The 20,092-nt window shown below is 39.8% G+C and overlaps 2 long non-coding RNA genes across 3 annotated transcripts; one reads left to right on the top strand and one right to left on the bottom strand.

Moving 5' to 3' along the window:
• Positions 1-750: 750 nt before the first annotated feature.
• LOC139703299 (uncharacterized) lies at positions 751-5,645 on the bottom strand. Its single transcript, XR_011705700.1, has 2 exons — positions 5,104-5,645; positions 751-4,987 (listed from the first exon to the last, which is right to left on the bottom strand). It is a non-coding gene; the product is annotated as an uncharacterized lncRNA (long non-coding RNA).
• Positions 5,646-11,666: 6,021 nt separating this feature from the next.
• LOC139703295 (uncharacterized) lies at positions 11,667-18,430 on the top strand. 2 transcript variants are annotated; one of them, XR_011705697.1, is made up of 4 exons: positions 11,667-11,702; positions 13,777-13,838; positions 14,139-14,197; positions 17,930-18,430. It is a non-coding gene; the product is annotated as an uncharacterized lncRNA (long non-coding RNA). The 2 variants fall into 2 exon arrangements; XR_011705698.1 differs by lacking the exon at positions 13,777-13,838.
• Positions 18,431-20,092: the final 1,662 nt, after the last annotated feature.

Here is a 20,092-nt window from a genome sequence, read left to right as displayed (position 1 = left end):
TGGAATTATTCAAGTAGCCAAATAGTAAATCCAGGTTACCCTGCCTTGCCTGTTCCTTGCCACAGAGACCCCAATAAAGGCTCTTGCCCACATATTGCCCTTGCCCTGGTGCTTCCTGACTGACCCTGCTGCTCCTCCATGTGGCCCTGCATGGTGTGCCTGGCCTCCTACCTGGAGGGATCTTCTTCCTTCATGAAGGTCATTTCCATTCTGCACATTTTCCAGGCCTGATTACAACAAACCCTGGGTACCCTTAAAACACTAGGCCTCCAGGGTAGGACCAAAGCAGGGAGCTCATGGGAAGCCTGCGGAGCTCAGAGTCCTCCTTCCCTCCAAACCAAGTGTGGTCTGGCAAGCTGCAATTTACTTCTCCATTAGCTAGCTGTGTGACCTGGCAGGACAGCATTTAACCTTGTGGAGCTTCACTATTTTCATCTGAAAAATGAAGATAATATTAGTGTCAACAGAAAGCTCTTGGGAAGATTCACTAAGCATTTGGCAAATATGGTGTCATACAGCACTCATAAATATTAGCTTCTTTGGTGATCATTTCCCATGGTTGTTTGCTTTTATCATTTTATTCTGTTTAAAATATACTCTTAAGGCATGGCACATGTTAGCCATTATTTACTTAGTTATTTGCTTTTATCCTTTTCTACCAGTGCTTAAAAAAGAAATATGATGCAAGACACATAGGTAATTTCACATTTCTAGTAGGCTCGTTCAAAAAGTAAAACGAAATGGGTGCAATTCATTTGAATAAAGTATTTTATTTTACCAAATATACTCAAAGTATTATCACTTCAACATGTAATCACTATGAACAATTATTAATGTGGCAATTTGCATGTTCTCTGTCCTGTTATATATCTCTTACAATATACCACATCTCAATTTGCTACATTTTTATCAGAAATACTTGATCTGGGGCTAGGGCTGTAGCTCAGTGGTTGAGCACTTGCCTCACATGCGTGAGGCACTGGGTTCAATCCTCAGCACCTATAAAAAAATAAAAGAAAGATGTGTCCATCTATAACTTTAAAAATGTTTATAAAAATACTTGATCTGTGTTTAGATTTCAAAAAATTAATATCTAAAAACATGCATACAGGGTTGGGGTTGTTGCTCAGCAGTAGAGTGCTTGCCTAGCACATGCTGGGCCCAGGGTTCAATCATCAGCACCACATATAAATAAAATAAAGTTACTGTGTCTAACTACAACTAAAAAATAAATATTTTAAAAAACATGCATAAACACACTGGAACTGGTTGCAAACTCTTAAAACTTTTCTAATAACTGAGTTGAATATTAGTTCTTAGATTGAAAAGTAAATGAATTAAATAAAATTAAAACTTCATCTCCTCAGTCTCACTAACCACATTTCAAATGCCCAGTATAGTAGTCGCAGCAGTTTTATGCTATTTAAAATGTATTATCTCTAATACCAATTAACTGATCCCAGTGTTCCTGAAGTAAATGACAATATTGCAACATTATCTGTTCACTCTGTTACAACTCTTCATTTAAAGTTGATGAAGGTTGTTTTTTAAAAAAGTTTTAAAAATGGCTTGGCCATTTTCTTCCAATACTGCATCTTCGCAGCTTTCAAATTTGACTTCACTCCAACATACCCAGTGCAGATGACACAGGGTTAAAAGTGGGTTTAACACATGACCCTACAAGTTTGCTTCCAAATAAACTAACAACCTCAGTCAATATACTACATTTAATGGTATTTCTTAATCCCAAATAAAGCTAATGAGAAAAGCATGACAATCAGGTATAAAATGAGATTATAAAAACAGGGAAATTTTGGGCAAAAACAACAATCGATATTTTGGGAAAAAATAAAATTCATATAATGAGTATCAGTGAAGGATCAGCATTTGTTCGTTCCCACCCCCTGATGGGCATGATATACTAATAGCCCCAATCCATTTGCATCTAAAGCAGAGAAGATGCTTTAGAGAAATACATTCTCCCTGTAAGAATTAGACAGGAATTGAAGACATGAAGACACATTTCTTTTTTTAGGGATGATCCCATAAAATATTCTCTTTTGGATGTAACAGTTAAAACTAAATTACAGAAAAAGTTGTGAGAAGATCTATTTCTTTATGCACTCACTAATCCTTGGTAAATTATTCCTTGTCCATCACTTGTTAACTTCCTTTCTGGCTTCACTATCCTGAACTATCTCAGTTAGACACCTCAAGGTCCTGACTAATTTTACCTTCTGCTTTTTTGAAAAGAACCCCACTCCCAAATCCTATTGCATTTATTGTAAAACTTTCTGATTTTACTGCCAGAGCCTTCACTTAGGATCTTACCATCTCTCACTTGGATTAATTTACACTGTGTCTCTGCAGTTGCCTTAGTTAATCTAAAAAAGTAAAGTAAATGCCAGGCTTAATGGCAGATGCCTGTAATCCCAGCAGCTGGAGAGGCTGAGGCAGGAGTATGGGAAGTTCAAAGCCAATCTCAGCAACTTAGCAAGGCCCTAAGTAACTCATTGAGACACTTTTGCAAAATAAAATATAAAAAGGGCTTGGGACGTGGCTCACTGATTAAGTGCCACTGGGTTCAATCCCTGGCCCCTACCGCAAGAAAAAGAATGAGCATTATTAAATTTATTCCCTATGGTTAGGATCTCACGTCTACATTTTTTTTTAAGGGAACAATTAGGCTCAATTTAACTAGATGGCTTTATTCACTTTTGTTGAGTTTTGCATGTGTGTTTGCATACATAGTTTTAAGAGTGAGAATGTCAAAATGGCTGAGATAGAACTCACCTTACTTAAGCCATGTAAAAGTTGCATCAGGCTTGTCAATGCAAAAACAAATCATAATGAATTCTATATGTATATAATTATACTGCACAAAAAATTAGAAGAAGGGAGAAGAGCAAGTGGATTTGGGGAACAAAGATGAGAGGGGATGGGAAGGCATTGGGAAATGCAATGGATCAAATTATTATGTGCATGTAGAAATATGGTATAATGAATCCCACTATTATATGTAATTACAACGTACCAATAAAAAAAGTATAGGGGGCTGGGGTATACCTCAGTTGGTAGAGTGCTTGCCACACACACACACACACACACACACACACACACACACAAGTATGGCTTAGGATTTAAAAAATAGACTGTATATAAACTTTCAATACATTATCATGGCAATACCTTAAACTAGGTAAGAGCACCTTTATTTATTTTACTTTTTTGTTACTGGAGATTGAACCCAGAACTGCTTCGCCACTGAACCACATCCCCAGCACTTTTTAAATTTTGAGACAGAGTCTCTAAGGGTCTCAAAAAATTGCTTAGGGCCTCAATAAGTTGTTGAGGCTGGCTTCAACTTGCAATCCTCCTGCCTCTGCCTCCCAGGTTGCTGGGATTATAGGTGTGTGCCACTATGCATAGCAAGAACTGGGTTTTTGAGTGTGTTCATCACCTGAATTCATTGAGCAGATTTAAAAAGCAATAGGCCAAAAATTATCTGAATATAGAATTCGTTTCTGCCTTTTCCCAACTTTGTAGGAGTAATGTCAAATGTATACAAATACAGTGGAAATAATGTAATAAATTACTTATATATCCAATGCTCTATTTCAAAAGTGATTGACTTTGGCTTGATGAGCCTTATGGGAGCTAGCCTTAATGTGCTACATGTCATGTGCTACCAGTGTTTATGCATGCCTTGTATTTTTCTAACACACTCCTCACTGATTGTTTCGCAGATTTAGAAACATGTGGAAAAAATATTCTAAGTATTTAAAACCATTCATAAATTGTGTATTGATTAAGTGCCACACAGACTGAACTGTCTGATTAAACCATTTACACTTATGCAAAAAAAAGTACTGGTTAATGGTTACAATTACATCAAAAAATTCCTTGTCATCAAACTGACCCTTTATTTTCTCACCTCCTGATTTTGGAAGGAAGCCATCTTTTGCAATTCCCCCAAACCTAACTTAAAGATTTTGTTGTCACCGAAGAAAGCTTAACTTCTTCCTTTTGCCCACTTCTTCCCTGAGGGCAAAACTCAATCTGGAGTTGCCAAAGGTTTCAAAATACATTTCTTATATTTAATTTGTGTGTTGAAAGTAATTGTTCTAGTGTTGTCAATGCAATGCACTGCACTTCCCTCTCTTCATCATTTCCCTAATATTCATTTTCACTCACAATTTACTCAGTCTTCACTGCATTCGAACTGTAAACAGCAGTAGCCTTCTGCCTGAATTCAGGGAAAATAAAGGTGTGTATTGGCACAGAGAACTGTGTACCCTTGTTGCTTTTGGCCTTTTGGTGAACTCCAGCCCTATGAATTTCCCATATATGCTGCAATATAACTTCTCTAAGAGATGGATAAGGGTGCTTTTCTCAGCAGAGATTCCTGACTGTTCTCCAAACTATAGATAGCAAGATTTTAAAAAGCAGAGTGGAAATCGGCAGAATTCCTGTAAAGGAATCAGAAAAAGCAGAGAACAATGACTTTTGGTGCCTGACACCAAACTCTATCCAAAGTAAGATTTACACATCTTTATTAACTACACCTATTTCTCAAGCTTTTCCAGCAAAAATGAATGGGGGGTAATTACAATGATATTGACACTAACCAGTTAGCAGCAGCCTCAGACAGCAGCACTTAACGCTGAAGGAGAATCCCAGACACCAATATTTGTATTTTGGAGATTATTCTCCTCCAGCTCTGGGGTACCACTCGAGAGAAAAGGGGCAGGAGGAGGAACTGAAGACTGCAGAAAGCTCAGATTTATCCACAAGACACAACTGTGCTGGTGATCCTCTACACTGGCGATAGCTGTGAGTCTGTCCTTTGCCCCTGGCACAGTCGGGGACAAACTCAATAATGCAGATCCAAGAGAGTCCCAACTCCGCGTGTCCCGGTTTCTGGAACTGCAATTTCTTTATTTGCCAGTCACTGGGACAACTGCTCTACGTTTAAATGAGCGGCTTCCTGAAAGAGTGGTGATCCTTACAATGGAGAAACTGAGCTAACACGGAAAGGGAGCTATCCCCGCCGCCGCTCTCCCGCCCTTCTTAAGAGAAGCCCCTCCAAGAACCTGAACATACACGCTGGACCAACATGTTCCTAGGCGCCGGGCCCATTCGTGGAGGGTGATCATGAGTGTGGAGACACCGTGTGGTCCCTGTACTCTGTGGCATACCATGCCCCCACTGTGGGTCACGCTACGAAGTGTCACACGACCCTAAAGGACCGGAACTTTGTCGTTCGCTCTAAGAGGCCGAGGTTCATGGGCGCCGCCATCTTGGCTACGCTCTCCCGCACCTCACCACGCCCCTCACGCCGGAAACGACTTTCGCCAAGCCACGCCCCGGTCCTTCCAACCACCGCCTCTATGAACACTATGCTCTTCGCTCTAGACTCCTCTCCTTGTTAATGTAGACGGGTGGGTACCGTCTATACCAACCACCGGACTCTCGCCGCGACTACGCCACTGTCTTCCGTAGGGGCCACTGTTCTTATTACGTGCAAGAGGAGGAAGGCCACGGCCGGACTCTGCCCAAGCTCAGGGCACATACGTGCGTCCCGCCTACTTCAGGCCCCTACTCAGGCCCCTCCTTCCGGCCCTGTGCCCGACCCTCCCTCGCGCTACTCCGTAGCCCACCTCCATCCGTGGCCACGCCCCCACGCTCCGTCCAGTCCACGTCACTGAGCATAAGGCCGTTTACATCCTCCTGACCACCCGGTCACGTCCATCTTGCCCACCCGAAGCCCCTCCCTTGCCCCCACAGGCCATATTCTCGTTCAGGTCTCGCCGCGGCGATTCGCCCGGGCTTCGGCTCTTCCTCTGGGCATTGGGGCCTGTGCTCCTCAGTGCCCAGGCCCCTACCTTCGTCGTTGACCAGCAGGCTAGGGCCCCGGTTTCCTGTCATATCCCTTCCCTCTTGCTACACTCCTCCGTCCTGGCCAATCCTAGCAGTCTTCCCAGGCTACTCGCCACAATCTTGGACTCACAGTAGTCACTCCCATCCCGCGCATGTGTATTTGCATGCCTTAATCCTCGCTCGTCACTGTTTTCCCAGGCCACCCACTTTCAGTTCGGTTGTGGTGACAACTCTCCCGCCAGGACTAGGTCCCGCTACAAGAAGGAAGGCAGGTCTCCTTAGAAAATTGTCCTGCCCAGGGTTGGACACCGGTGGCATTTATAGCGTGAAATGAGCCCACGATTCTCTGATCTTCCTCTAAAAATCGACTTTGTTCACGTTTTTCTCGGCATTTTAAATACCACCTCTTAATGAACAGAAACCAGGTAGGAAGCAGAACTGTTAAACCAGTGGTAGAACCCTGTTTCTTCCAGCTAGGTTTCATGTCCTCTAGCCCCGCCTAGGGAGCCATCTGAAACTGTGTCCTTTCCACCCCTCAGCACCCTTGAAGTACTAGGCAGATGTGTGTGTGTGTGGCATGAGCACACACTCCCTCTGCTCCTTGTTCCTTCATGGTGTTTAGGGCCTGTTGAGACACCACCACACTTAAAATTCTGCTTGCTGTCCTCTCAGAGATTACTCTTGTATTTCCTCTGTTTACTATTCTGGGGTCTACAAGAAAAAAGCCAAGAGGTCACTGTCAGCTTTAATTTTTTTTTTTTCTGCCCAGAAATTTCTGAAGAAGTTCCTGCAGGAAGGACATTTTCTATTCACCTTTCATGCATTCATTCAAGAGGATTCATCCAGTATTATATTCCAGAGACAAATAAGATATATCCCAAGGAGCTTACAGGCGAAAGTTCCCCCAACTTGGGTTTGGATAGGGCAGGAAATAAGGAGAAAGTTAAAAATGGTGTAGTAAGGGGATTGATTGGTAGTAAAGGATCTGGTAAGTGCTGGTAGTTGATTGAACTAGTAGCAGTATTTGGGGGCAGAAAACAAAGGAAACCACTTTCAAAGTACTTATGACAACCCCTTACACAACTTCTCAATAAATCCTCACTGAAAATATGCCCTTTTTAACTTGTGTAGAGGGCTGTAGTTTTTCCCTCTGTGGTAGTAAGATTGGCTACATATAATTCAACATATGGCAGCAGTCAAGATCTTGTTTCCTATTTTGACATCCAGCAGTCAACATTTTATGATCAGATATGAAGTATGAGTTCCTTTCTCTGTTCACCTTCCTTCCACTTCTGCTGTGAAGATAGTAGGGAGGGGATTAACAATGCTGAGCTAAAAGTAGCACACAGTAAACAGCAGTTTTCAACAAAATATTTTTCTTATGTATACCTTGACCCTGAGAACTCCCATTTATAGAAAATGTTTCAAATGCCAGTCATTTATTGCCTGAAAAAATAAACTAACAAACATGAAATGGGACCAAGTATACCTGTTAGTGCCTTGATTTTTTTTTCTTTTTTTTTTTGGTTCCAACATTGAGTCACATCCTCAGCCCAGTTTTTTATTTTATTTAAAGACAGGGTCTCACTGAGCTGCTTAGTACCTCAGTTTTGCTGAGGCTGGCTTTGAACTCACCATCCACCTGCCTCAGCCTCCCTGCTGGCTGGGATTAAAGGGCTGTGCTACTGTGCCAGGCCTGCCTTCATTTTTATAGTATTAGTTATATTCACTTTCTCTACAAATGATTTGAAGCAGCTTACCAAATATAAACAACAGTATATAAAAGAAATAGTTGAAAGAATCATAGGGGCAATTCATTGAGGAAGAATAAATAAAGCTGGATCCGGAAGAGTAGTTGAAGGTGGGCAATAGGTTTGACTATAAGCTTCCAAATAGCCGTAGAAAAGAGCAAATAATGGACTGGGTTTGTAGCTCAGTGGTAGAGTGATTGTCTTGCATGTGTGACACACTGGGTTTGATCCTCAGCACCACATAAAGATAAATAAAACAAAGATATTGTGTCCATGTACAACTAAAAAATATATATAAAAAGGAAGAGAGCAGATAACAATTACTTGAAGGTTTTTCAGTGTTTATAAAAACCAATTGGGATTTTGTTTTTGAGAAACACAGTTTTTCTTAAGCTTTTTAGTCTTGAGGGACATTTCAATTCCTCACTATGATCATGCTGTTTGTTTTGTGATTGTGACAACAATTTACATACAGTAACTCCATATGATACATATTTCTCACTTAACTAACAGCATGATCATTAAATCAATTTTATGAACATGCAAACTTTCCAGTTTAACTAAATACTCAGATCCTCAATATTCTGGTTTAATTCAGGGTAATATTTAGCTCATCTTTCCCTTGGATGGCAAATCAGGTTCTGCTCACATATCAAGTCTTGTCCATTCATATTGGCTGGCTGAATAAGTGAGTTGGGAAGTTTTGTAGCTGAGTCTGTACTCAGAAGGACAAAGTCTTATAATAGATTAAAAAGATCTTTGTGGGCACAGGATGGGTAAGTGTCTGCAAACAACAGCATATCTAGAATCTCTGATTTCAGTAATAAGGGTTTTGTGTGCACATCTTTTATGCAGTCCACAAAACATTTTTCATGATGAGGCTTTTAATGAAAATCAGGTCATTTTCGCTCACTAAAACCCTGGAGTGGAAACTTTGAGAGATTGATTCCTATGTCTTATGTATCAACCAGAATTAGAGCAGTTTAAAATTCTGTTATGAAAATAAGAACATACAGCCTAAAAGTTACATGGCCAGGTGACCTTCCTCTACCTCTGTAGAGGTGGCAAGGGAAGTACCTGTAGACAGTATTAAACGTGACTGGGTGACCTCCAGCTGGCAGCAAAATAGAATATTAAGGATGGATTATACTACACCAGAGAGCATGTCTGTTATAATTTTAGCCTGGAAAGAAACCATGACTTGCCCAAACCATGAGAAAACTCAGAACTGTCTAGAACAAAATTATCACAAATTTAGTTATAGATCTAATTTGCATTTATTAGTGAATAATGGCAGCATCCATTCTATAAAATACCATGAAAGTTCCCAGGGGACAGTAGCAGAACAGTATGTTTTGTAAGACAGAAACAAGGAAATATGAAAGAAAAAATATTTTTTAAAAGTACTCTGAGCTTCAGAGTCCTCATCAGGGAAAAGTGGGTAAGGTGAGTCATAAGTTCAGAGCCATGTTGAGGGGCTGCAATGAGGGGACAATGTGTACAGGAACAATGACACCAATAATGCATCTTACATGAGTCAAAAGTCTGTAGAGGTTGTAGATCAATAGTTATGTGCAGTAGATCAATAGTTATGTACCTAGAAACTGCTTTGCAGTGGTGTTGTGGAGTATAAAAAACAGAGAAATTAATTTCTTTTTCCTGTCTCAGGAGACTGGGTGGCCTTTTGTGTTGTTCATGGCAATGGTAGTCTAAACTCTTAATCTCTACTGTCTAAAACATTTAGAAATAAATAGTAACATATTCAGAATGAAACTGCCTCATTTGTCAAGATTGCCATGGTTGCTAATAAGTTATTAGGCTCTCATGTGAGATTGCTGAAAGGAACAGTTTATAAACTGAGTTACACAAATAAAAATACTCAGGAAATTTGCTATTTAAAATTTATGCTTCACTTCAGGTGATGCTTGTAATCCCAGTGACTCCAGAGGCTCAGACAGTAGGATCACAAGTTCAAGGTCAGCCTGGGCAATTTAGTGAGACACTGTCTCAAAATTCAAAAGGATTGGGAGGTGTACCTCAGGGTAGAGCCCCCTACCTAGCATTCATGAGGCCCAGAGTTCACTCCCCAGTACTGAAAAACCAAATTCTATATCAAAACAGACACTAAATGTGTGCTTTGTGAAAAAGAAAATTAAGATAGTATGTTGAGAAGCAAAAGTCCTGATATCTAGCTCTGTTTTCCATCTATTTTATTGAAATCTCCTCAAGTTACATAACAATGAATTTACTTTTACTTACTTCCATGTCACAAGTAACTGTGTGGCATCTTCATATTTAAAGTTAAGTAATTGGTAGCATATATTTGTCATTTGAGCTTTTGTCTTTCCATTCATGTGGCAGGACCTATAAAAGCCTATATTATGAATGGTTCCATTTTGGTCTACAGGGTTTTTTTTGTTGTTGTTGAAAGGAAAGTGACCACAACACTCGGAGTGACCAAGAGATCTTTATTGCAGCAGTGCAACAAAGAGAAAAGAAAGAGAGAGAAAAGAGAAGAGATGAACAGGGAGAGAGCAAGAGCGAGTCAGACAGCGCGCGTAAGAAAGATAAAGAGCAAGAGAGAGAGGGCAAGAGAGGGAGAGCAAGAGTGAAAGAGCAAGAGAGAGAGGGGCCTGGCAGGAGGGAGTTTTTATAGCCCAAATCTAATGGGGCCTCTGGGTCTGCAAGCTGCCTTGTTGGCCCAAGGGGGGGTTAAGTGTTCAGCCTTAAGCAGGGTTGAATGTTCAGACTTGAGGCAAACAGGTGATAAAGGACCAGATAGAGGGGGGTTTGAGTGTGTGGGCTATCTTGCAGCCAGCATCTGTTCAGCCTGCCCTGCAGACAACACAGTTCAGCCTGCTCTGCACCCAACAGTTGTTATTTTTTTTTGTTGTTTTTTTTTTTCCTGGTAGGAAACACTTTTAGTGGCAATTACTATGATATAGAAAAAAATGGAAATTGTAATTGTAAACTATTTAGAAAATAAGAATGAGATCACTTTACATCTGTGTGCCTTGTCATATGGCCAGAACAGGAGACCAAAGAAAATTCAAAACCTTGGATATTGCAATTATTAACTGAGGAGTAAAAGATAAATGTGCCTACTAATTCAAAGGTTAGAAAAATAAGAAGTGAAATGACCACAGAAGTAAGAACTTAAGAAATGTACACAAGATGATGAGTCAGAAAACCAGAACAGAATTGAAAACTAGATCCATAATCATGTTCTTTGAATAAACTGCAACATAGATATATAAATCTCTAGCAAGTTTAATGGAAAAAGTGAAATATTAATATACACACTAGAAAACATAAACTGACCATAGCAACAAATGTAGGTATTTCATGGGAAATATTTCAGGAAGTCCATGAGAATACTGTAATACCTTAACAAAATGAATAATTTCTTAGAAATTGTAAATACCCAGGGCTAGGGAATGTAGCTCAGTGGTAGAGTGTTTGCCTAGCAAGCATGAGGCCTTGGGTTTAATCCCTAGCACCTCCAGGAAGAAAACCAAACCAAACCAAAAATTGCTGAAATAAATGATCATGTAAGAAATTAAAAATTTCTAAGAAGACTTCCTCTATAATATGCATGGTCCAAATTATTCATTCTTATGCATTGTAAATATTTCTAAACATGGACAGTTTTAGAAATCTTTCTACATCATTTTCAAGGTGATAGTGTAAGGACCTGGAAAGGGGAACACTTAACAATCAGCACTTAAACCCACATGATATTCGTCTAACCAAATACGTATTTTAAAATCTTAAGGGAAAATACAGCAAACAATCCCAACAGCATGCTAAAAATAAATTTTAAAATCCAATATAAGTGTTGAATAAATATAAAGAAGTTTATCAATATAATGCACCAAATGGGAAAAACACTATGATAATAATTATAGATAATAAAAAGCTAATTGATAAATGTAATATAAATAACTGATTAAAATAATTTTTGATAATTAGAAATAAAAAAAATACCTTTATTACATGATATGTCTTGTTTTTTTTTTTTTCCTTTTTTTCCAGAATTCGGATGGAAATAAAGACCTCACCCCACCCATGGTAGGCAAGCACTCTACAAATAAAATACTTTGTTATAATCTCTAACTCTATGTGTATTGACTTTTCCTCCCCCAGATAACTTCATTTATTCTGCCTTTTTTTTCCCCCCGGGGATAGTTAAGTGAGCTCTTCTAGGAAATTTCCACTACAGGTCACAGTGAAATTGCCACACTGGCTGGGCCAACTCTGGGCAGCCCCTCCCTGTGGTATAGCTTTTCTGACTCTGTCCTTGCAGCCAAAGCAAAGGGGGTGAGAAAGAGCTCCTTCAGGTGAATTACACTAACAGAAAGGAGTCATCTCCAATAAAATTTCACCCCTCCTAGGAAAGGGAAACAATGTGTCTCTAAAATGCTGCAGAAGTGCCATTTTTGATCTTTTCCTCATTGTTGCTTTTAAAATCTTGATTTCCTCTTTAACATAAGGGCACCCAATCTAAACTTTCCATTCATGATTTTTGAGGAAAGAGGTGGAATCTAGGGACTGAATTCATGAAGAGGCAACTTGGGAGAGCAATGCTCTGACATGGGCCTGGGGACTTCTATTGGTGTCAGTAAGATGCCTAAGGAATTTTCAAAAGTTTTTAATTAGTGTGTTATAGGTAGACATAAAGGTGAAATTAACTTTCTATATGTACATAGCATAGTTTGGCCAGTTTCTTCCCACAGTTCTCCTTTCCCATCCCTTTTGCTTCTCCCTCAGTCCTCTTTGCTCCACTGATCTCCCTTCTGTTTTCATAGAATTTCCCTCACTCCCCCCCCCCACCCCTTATCTTATTTTGGTCTACATTCTGCATATGAGAGAAAACATTTGACCCTTGCTTTCTAAGTCTGGCTTATTTCACTTAGCGTGATGTTCTCTAGTTCCATCAGTTTACCAGCGAATGCTATAATTTCATTCTTTATGGTTGAGTAAAACTCCATTGAGGTTTTGTTGCAATTTCCATTTGGATTTATGGGGACAAGACACTCTATGTGGTGGACCTGGGTTCCATTGTAGTCAGCCTAGGCAGTAAACCCATTCCACTCAAGGCATTGCTGCCAATTTGGACACCAGATCCTTGGTTCTCTCACAGGTCAGGTGATTATAATAACTGAGGTGTTGTTTTGAGGCTTAGCAGAATAATCCAGTGAGCCTAGTTCATGGTAGGTAGCTCTAGGTCACAGTTGTGTAGCTGTGCTGACCAACGCAGTCACTAGCTACTGTGGCTAAACTATATTAAATGCTACTAAACAAAAAGTTGAGTTTCTCAGCAGCACCAGCTCCATTTCAACTGCTCTACAGCCACCTATGTCTAGGGGCTACATACTGGGTAGCACAAGCACAGCACATTTCCATCATCAAATGGTATTTCAATTAGGGCTAGGATGTAGCTCAGTGGTAGAGTGCTTAGCTAGCATGTGGAAAGCCTGGGTTCCATCTCCAGTGTCACAAAAACAAAACAAAGAAGCAGAATGGTCCATTGGGCAGCACCGCTCTATATCACTAACTTGGATTTTCAATAATGGCCAAACCCTAGAGCTAAACAAAACCATCCCCTTTGTTTGAAGTGGAAGCTGTCCTGGGATGTTTACCTGCCCAGGTAAGAGTCAGAAGAGGACACTCAGGGCAGTGCATCCTTTGTTCCCCAGAGATAGAAAGGAGTGATATTTGCTTCCCAAATTCAAAGAGCCTATCTGTGAACCAGGTAGTTTAGCCCTGAAAAGGTGGAGAGTTCATGCCAAGGAAAACCTCCATTGAGGACTCCCTTCCTTCCACTGTGCACTTAACCAGGCAGCTGCAGAAGGGGTGGGGGGGTGGATCCCCATTCTGTCAGCAGAGGAAACATTCTTCTGAGGTAGAGTTTGGGAAAAACAACTAATCTGTTTTTCAAACGGATTTTTGTAAATAACTGACAGGAAATGGGCCGCATCTATTGCAGTATTAACCCAAGTGTATGGGTGTTAATTATTAAACCTTTTAGATGGTGGCTCACTGATTTCTCTGATATTCTAATCCGGTCACAGAATGGCTAAGGCAGCTTTAAGTGGAGGGTGGATTTTTTTTTTCTCAGTTTGCCTTGTGTTTTCCACTCCAGAAGAATGTTGTGGCTCCTCTTTTTTCTGGTGACTGTTATTCATGCTGAACTCTGCCAATCAGGTATGTAGCCTTGAAACTTAAAAATAGCTTAACAAGTCATTGACTGAAAGAAATCTTTATTTTTCTAAATCTGCAGGCATATTGTGGATTTTAAGTTTAGCCTGTGACTGTTTTATGAGTTTGAAAGAAAATGTAAACCACTTAAGGTCCTTGCCATCCAACTTTCAGGGGTGTTTAGGGACAGTTTCCTTGTAGTTCTGTTTTCTGTTGCTTTTAGTTCATTAAATATTAGGATTAAATGGGCTATGTTTGGGCAGATTTTATTATCATATACTGCTGTTTCTTTTTCTTTTCTGGCAGATGCAGAAAACGCCTTTAAAGTGAGACTTAGTATCAGAAGAGCTCTTGGCGATAAAGCAGTAAGTGGAACACCTGCATGTTCATTTTGAATTTTGTTACCTAAGAACTGTGCTTGCTTTCTCTGATGATGGGCCTCTGTCTGCATAGTAATGATAATATATCATTTCTAAAGACTTGAAGTCTGATCTTTGTAAATGTAAAGGTAGAGTATACTAAAATAGAAATTGTTGTTTTGAACAACCAATAAAAAAAATAAAAAATAAAAAAAAAGAAATTGTTTACAATAGGCTTCCTGAGGTTCTTTATCTGTAGTGTATGCTGGAAGACATTGAAGTTTTGTATGGCACCAATTTAAAGAACATGAACCTCTCAATCCAGCATCATGGAGCTAAGGAGACTGAGGGTCTGGGTTGGATCTGCCCCTCATTGTTGTAGTCCTTGCAATCTGGGCAGCTTGTTTTCTAGTCATGGAAAAGAAGGAATGGTACTTAATACAGAAAGTCTTTCATAGCACAAGAATTCAAATTCTAATGTAAAGTTTAAATTCTTTAGAACTACCAAAGTGATACTATGTCATATACTTTTGAAACCAAAGTTTAGAAATACTCACAGGGCCTCTGTGGATATAGAAACAGTAAAGAGACTTGAATTAATAAGACAGTTATTATCAAATTTCAGTGTCAGCTTCCCAGAGTGATGTGCAAATTACTCCCCCCACAGGTGTCATTAAGAGGCCTCCAACTAGAAACCCCCCCCAAAAAATGTGCTAAAAGAGTTTTCAGGTATTCTATTACAGGACAGTCCACCAACATATCATTGTATTATTTACTTGGTGAATTATAATAGCTAATAACACCCAGAATTGACTGCAAACTTAATTTACTTTTTAGCAGGGAGCCTTCTAAGCACTTGACTGCTATCAGCTCATAAAGCCCTTAACAACAGCCTTTTGAGGAAAGTGGTATAGGTACTCTTATTTTCATTGGATGGGTAAGAAAACTGAGATGCAAGGAAATGAAGTGACCCTTTGAGGACCTTAAGCCACCAAGTGATAGAGGTCAGATCTGAATCCAGGCAGACTGACAGCAGAATCCACTCTATACCCTTTCCCCTAACCCAGTGTATAGGGTTTCTCATCCTAAGATCCTTAGAGTGAGTGCCATGCTGGGTGGTGGAGATGCATTGACCCTAAAATCAGACTTGTCCCTGCCCTATGGGGATTATGGTAGTGGGAGAATCAGTCATCCATTAAGGATGTAGTAAAGCAAAAGCAAATGTGCAATCTTGACAATATTACAAGCTTTGGCCTCATCAGGATCCTTAGTATCTGGCCCTTCTATAAGTTCCATGAGTTGAAGTGAACCATGGATAAAAGAAGGAATGACACAGGGAACAGCATATGTGAAGGAGCTTGCTAAGCATGAGGGATAGAAGGAAGGCTAAGGTGTGTGGAATTGTGGCAGTAAAAAGCAAAGTGGCATGTCATCACGTTTGTAGTTTCAGAAAGGGACTGGGCCTAGGAGTATGCAGGCTGCTGCATGAAAGAGTTTTGCTTGAACATGAAAGAAGTGCTTGAGCGCCTCAAATGCTGTTGGGAAGCTAAGCAAGATGAACGCTGACACACGCTTGTTGTGTTAAGCAATGTGGAGGTCAGTGGTCACTTTAGAGAGAGCCTCTTTTGTGGATTGACAGCCAGAAGGCAGATATTAGAGGGAGTGTTGTAGGTGGAATGAAATATAAATGGGTGGTGAACATGTGTAAACAGAAGTATGGACAACTGCTTTGAGCATTTTGACTATGAAGAGTAGGAGAGAGATGGTGCATGAATGAAAGGAGGAGTGAGTGAAGTGATTTATTTGTACTGTTGTCCCAAAGAGAAAAGTTTGAGCAGTGGACAGGCTGCAGGTAGATTTGAATACACAGAAGAGGGAGGGAAACTGATATTGTTTATATGATCAGAAGGGCCCAGGAAAGGCATTCCTAATAGAGATAGGGGGAATAGCCATTGATAGGAGAGGCACCGCATGTCTGGCCCTTCAAGGGAGAAGATGGACAGGGTGTGCTTCTATGGACGAAGTTTTGTATCTTGGTGTCAGGAGGATGAGGGAGTTCAAGTTGATGACTTGAGATGTATCTGTAAATTATAAAGCAACAGTGTCTAGTGAAAGTGAGGTGTGAAGGAAAGCATAATAAGTCAGCAGACCTATAGGAGGTTAAAATAGTCCTGTGAGCCATCAGAGAGAGAGAGAGGAAACCTAAGGGATTCCCAGGCAATTTTGGGGTAGGTCATTATGAATTTAGAGTTAAGCCAATAGTCCCTGTTTTGTGATTTTCTCCAATTATGTTGTATTACTCACCTAAAATTTGGGGTTGGCCTGGGTTTGAGGTCCTGAGATGTATGCAGAAAGCAAGGTGAGCTGGGACATTAGGGCCTTGGCATAAATGTTATTGAAGTGAGGAACCAAGGAATCTGAACTGATGGATGAATAAATACATCTCATATGCTCCATGTGGTCTGTGGAGTCACATGTGGTATGTAAAGATGTTTTCAGTTTCACACACTTTTTGAGCACCTGTTATACATCAAGTAGTATGTGCAAGAGGTACTTAAGCTGCTGTGAACATTTTTGTATATATCTTTTCCACAGCTTTCTTTTTGCAGGACTATTTAGCCAGGAGTGGGACTTTGGGTCAGAAATTATTCCTGTGTTTAAATTGGCACCTCTTTTCTTATGTTCTCTTGAGTTGTCCATTTTCTTCTTATGTGGTACATGTGCTTGATTCCTTTTCTATGTAGAGACTCAGTGAAACATTTTGAATGCCTTTGTGAAAATATGTAACCTCCAGTGCACTCGCTTTCAATCCTTCCACCCTTACTCAAGATCAACTGGTGAGGGTTGCAGGATATCCACCTTGATGTGGATCTGGTCAGTCCTGTACTGTTCCACGTAGTTTGGGGCTTTGCTCTGTGACCCCAACGGGACTTCTACTGAGGCAAATCATGCTCTTGTTTTTAAGGGGAACCAATGAAAGGACTGGAGATCAAGTCAGATCATCTCCAAGATCTGAAAAGCAATTTAAATTCATGCTCTGGCAAGGTCTGGTTAGCATCTTTCATTGTTATTTGCTATACTGGATTATCATTCTCCTATAGTTGAACAGACTTATTCCCCATCTCCCCAATCTGAAAACAGTGCATCCCTGTTTGAATAGTGTTTGTGTGCTGTCTATAACTGGACTAGTTTCTTCTTTATGTCTTGATCTTATTAGATTGGACTATAGTTATTCTGAGTAAAACTGATTTTGGAACCAAATACATTTTAAAAGCTAGGGGCTATGCTATGAACCATTTGACTGTTTCTAAACTCTTATACTATATGGCCAGGATGATTTGTCCAAATGCCTTATTGATTGACTGGCTACTAATGTGGCAGCTTCTAAGAAAGAGCACAAAAGGAAACACGTCAAACTTGGAATTATGGAATGTCCCAAAAGCCCTACTCCAGATGCTATGGTACATGATTTATCATGTTCTCCAGTTTTCTGTGTACAAAGAAGATGGGATGGGAGTGTGGAGACTATGAGAATGAGTGTAGCATCTAATGGAGTGTTTTTTAAAAATATTTTTTAGTTACAGATAAACACACAGTATCTTTACTTATTTTTATGTGGTGCTGAGGATCGAACCCAGTGCCTCACACATGCAAAGCAAGTGCTTTACCACTGAGCTACAGCCTCAGCCCCATAATGGCCTGTTTTTAACCCCATACCTCTCTTTCCTTCTCTTTCAGTATGTCTGGGATACAAATGAAGAATATCTCTTCAGAGCGATGGTGGCTTTCTCCATGAGAAAAGTTCCCAATAGAGAAACAACGGAGTAAGCAAACAGTACAAAATCTTAACTGATTATTTGCAATAGTCTGTGAGACAGTGGATTATTTTAATCCTTGATCTTGAACATAAATTTTAGCCAATTGGAAGGGTCCTCCATTTTTATTAAACATTAAAAGACCTTTGTAATGTAGCTTAGCTTACAGCTTATATCATGTTTCAATGGTGCTCTTCATTCAGCAGGCAATATGAAGATAACTAACTTCCAGAATTGCAGTTATATTTCCTAAGCTTTCTGTCTTTCTGTTGTATACATATAACTTTTCTTGAAGAAGGGTGGATAGATGGATCAATAGGCAGGTAGTAAGGAACTCTATTCTCACCTTGAAAAATAACAGAAATATGTATAGGTTCTTCCCCTAACTGGTATCTGTCATAGCAACTTGTAAGTTTTCTTTAAAAGCACATAGTACAACTTTGAATAGTTTCGCATTTTTTTTCTGTAACTCTGGAGGAATCTTCTCTTCGTGGTGTTTCCTTCCTTCACTATTTGTGATGAGAGTAACACTCCTGGTTTCTCTCTACTCCCTCTCTGGTGCCTCCTTTTGAGAGGTGAAATGTCTTATCTGATTGGTAAGCTGGATGGAGAACCTGGGTGTGGGTTCCTTTTCTTTGGGAGCTAGCTTGTCCAGCCAGCCCCGCCCCCACCAGTCATTCTTAGTGTCACTTGCTAGCTGAGGACAGAACCAGTCTCCACTGGTATTGGGAGACATACACACTTTAAGGGTATACTTGTTGACAGCTGAAGAGCATTTAGATAGGTAGGTGTCACATATGGAGTGTTAAATACCTTCCATATTCCTTCAGTGCATCCTTCAGCCTCAGCTCAGCTCTATCTGAGACAGTACGGGTATATAAGGCTTTTTAGTGTTTTTATTAATGCATTATAGTTATATATAATATTGGATTTAATTTGATGTAATAATCTCATGTATATATTTTTTTCATATTATAATTTGAGTTATAGGTGGCAAAATATCTTCATTCTATTTTAAATGGAGTTGAGGATCAAACCCAGTGCCTCACGCATGCTAGGTGAGCCCTATCCCTCTGAGCCACCACCCCAGCCCTCATGTATCTTTTTAGTGTATACTTTTAACCAAAATATTCCACATGAGTCAAAACATTACAAGGATATATATATATATATATATATATATATATATATATATATATATATATATATATATTAAAACAAAGTTTTCCCCTAGGTAAATTCTCTTCTTGTTTCACAGAAAAAGTATTTACTGTTATGGTATAAAACTGCAGCATTCTTTTCACAACTATGTAAAACTTTTTCAGTAAAAACAAGGTGATTATATTATAAGAAATTGAAAAGGAAACAAAGCCACTGGTTATCTGGCAGTGCTAACCCGTGTGGTGTCTGTGTGTTCTCTACTACTCCTTCTTGTTTGCAGGTTTTATACATTGCTGTGTTCATGGCACTATTATTTCCTGTAAGTACCTTCAAATTACCTGATGCATGGCTATGCAAAATGTTCCCTTTCCTGGTAAAAATCAACTAAATATGTGACATTTTGGATTAGTATTGAAGAATTCATCTTTAGAATGTTTTCCTTCAGAAGCTGAGACATTGTAGGAGTCTATGAATATGTGATCAGTTTGCACGAAATGTGTTTTGCTTGGACTTTTACACCTAGGGTATCTATACTCTTGTGTTGCCAATTGTAAATATCAAAAAGTACAGAACTAGAACAGGGATCAGTAAAAGTTTTTCTGGGAAGGCTCAGGCAGTGGGAGTCCTGGCAGTACTGCTCTCAGAGAAGTGAGTGATGAGCAGGATGTGTTTGAGATGTAATCCATGTGCTGGACTGTATTCTACATGCCCTGCCACAAAGAAAGCTGCATTCCAAATGCGCAGGCTTCTGCTGTGGGAATGGGGGTACATAGTGCATGATAGAGTTGAAACTCACTCTTCTACCTCTCTGATTATCCATAAATATTGGAAAAGACGGTGAAGATGCTGTTCAGTACAGAAAATAAAACAAATTTGACAAACTGAAGGTAGAGATTCATGTAACTCAGAGAATGCTGAATCCTCT

Source organism: Marmota flaviventris, chromosome X (assembly GCF_047511675.1).
Source record: "Marmota flaviventris isolate mMarFla1 chromosome X, mMarFla1.hap1, whole genome shotgun sequence".
Classification (NCBI taxonomy): Eukaryota; Metazoa; Chordata; class Mammalia; order Rodentia; family Sciuridae; genus Marmota; species Marmota flaviventris.
This window is presented reverse-complemented; position numbering and strand designations above follow the sequence as displayed.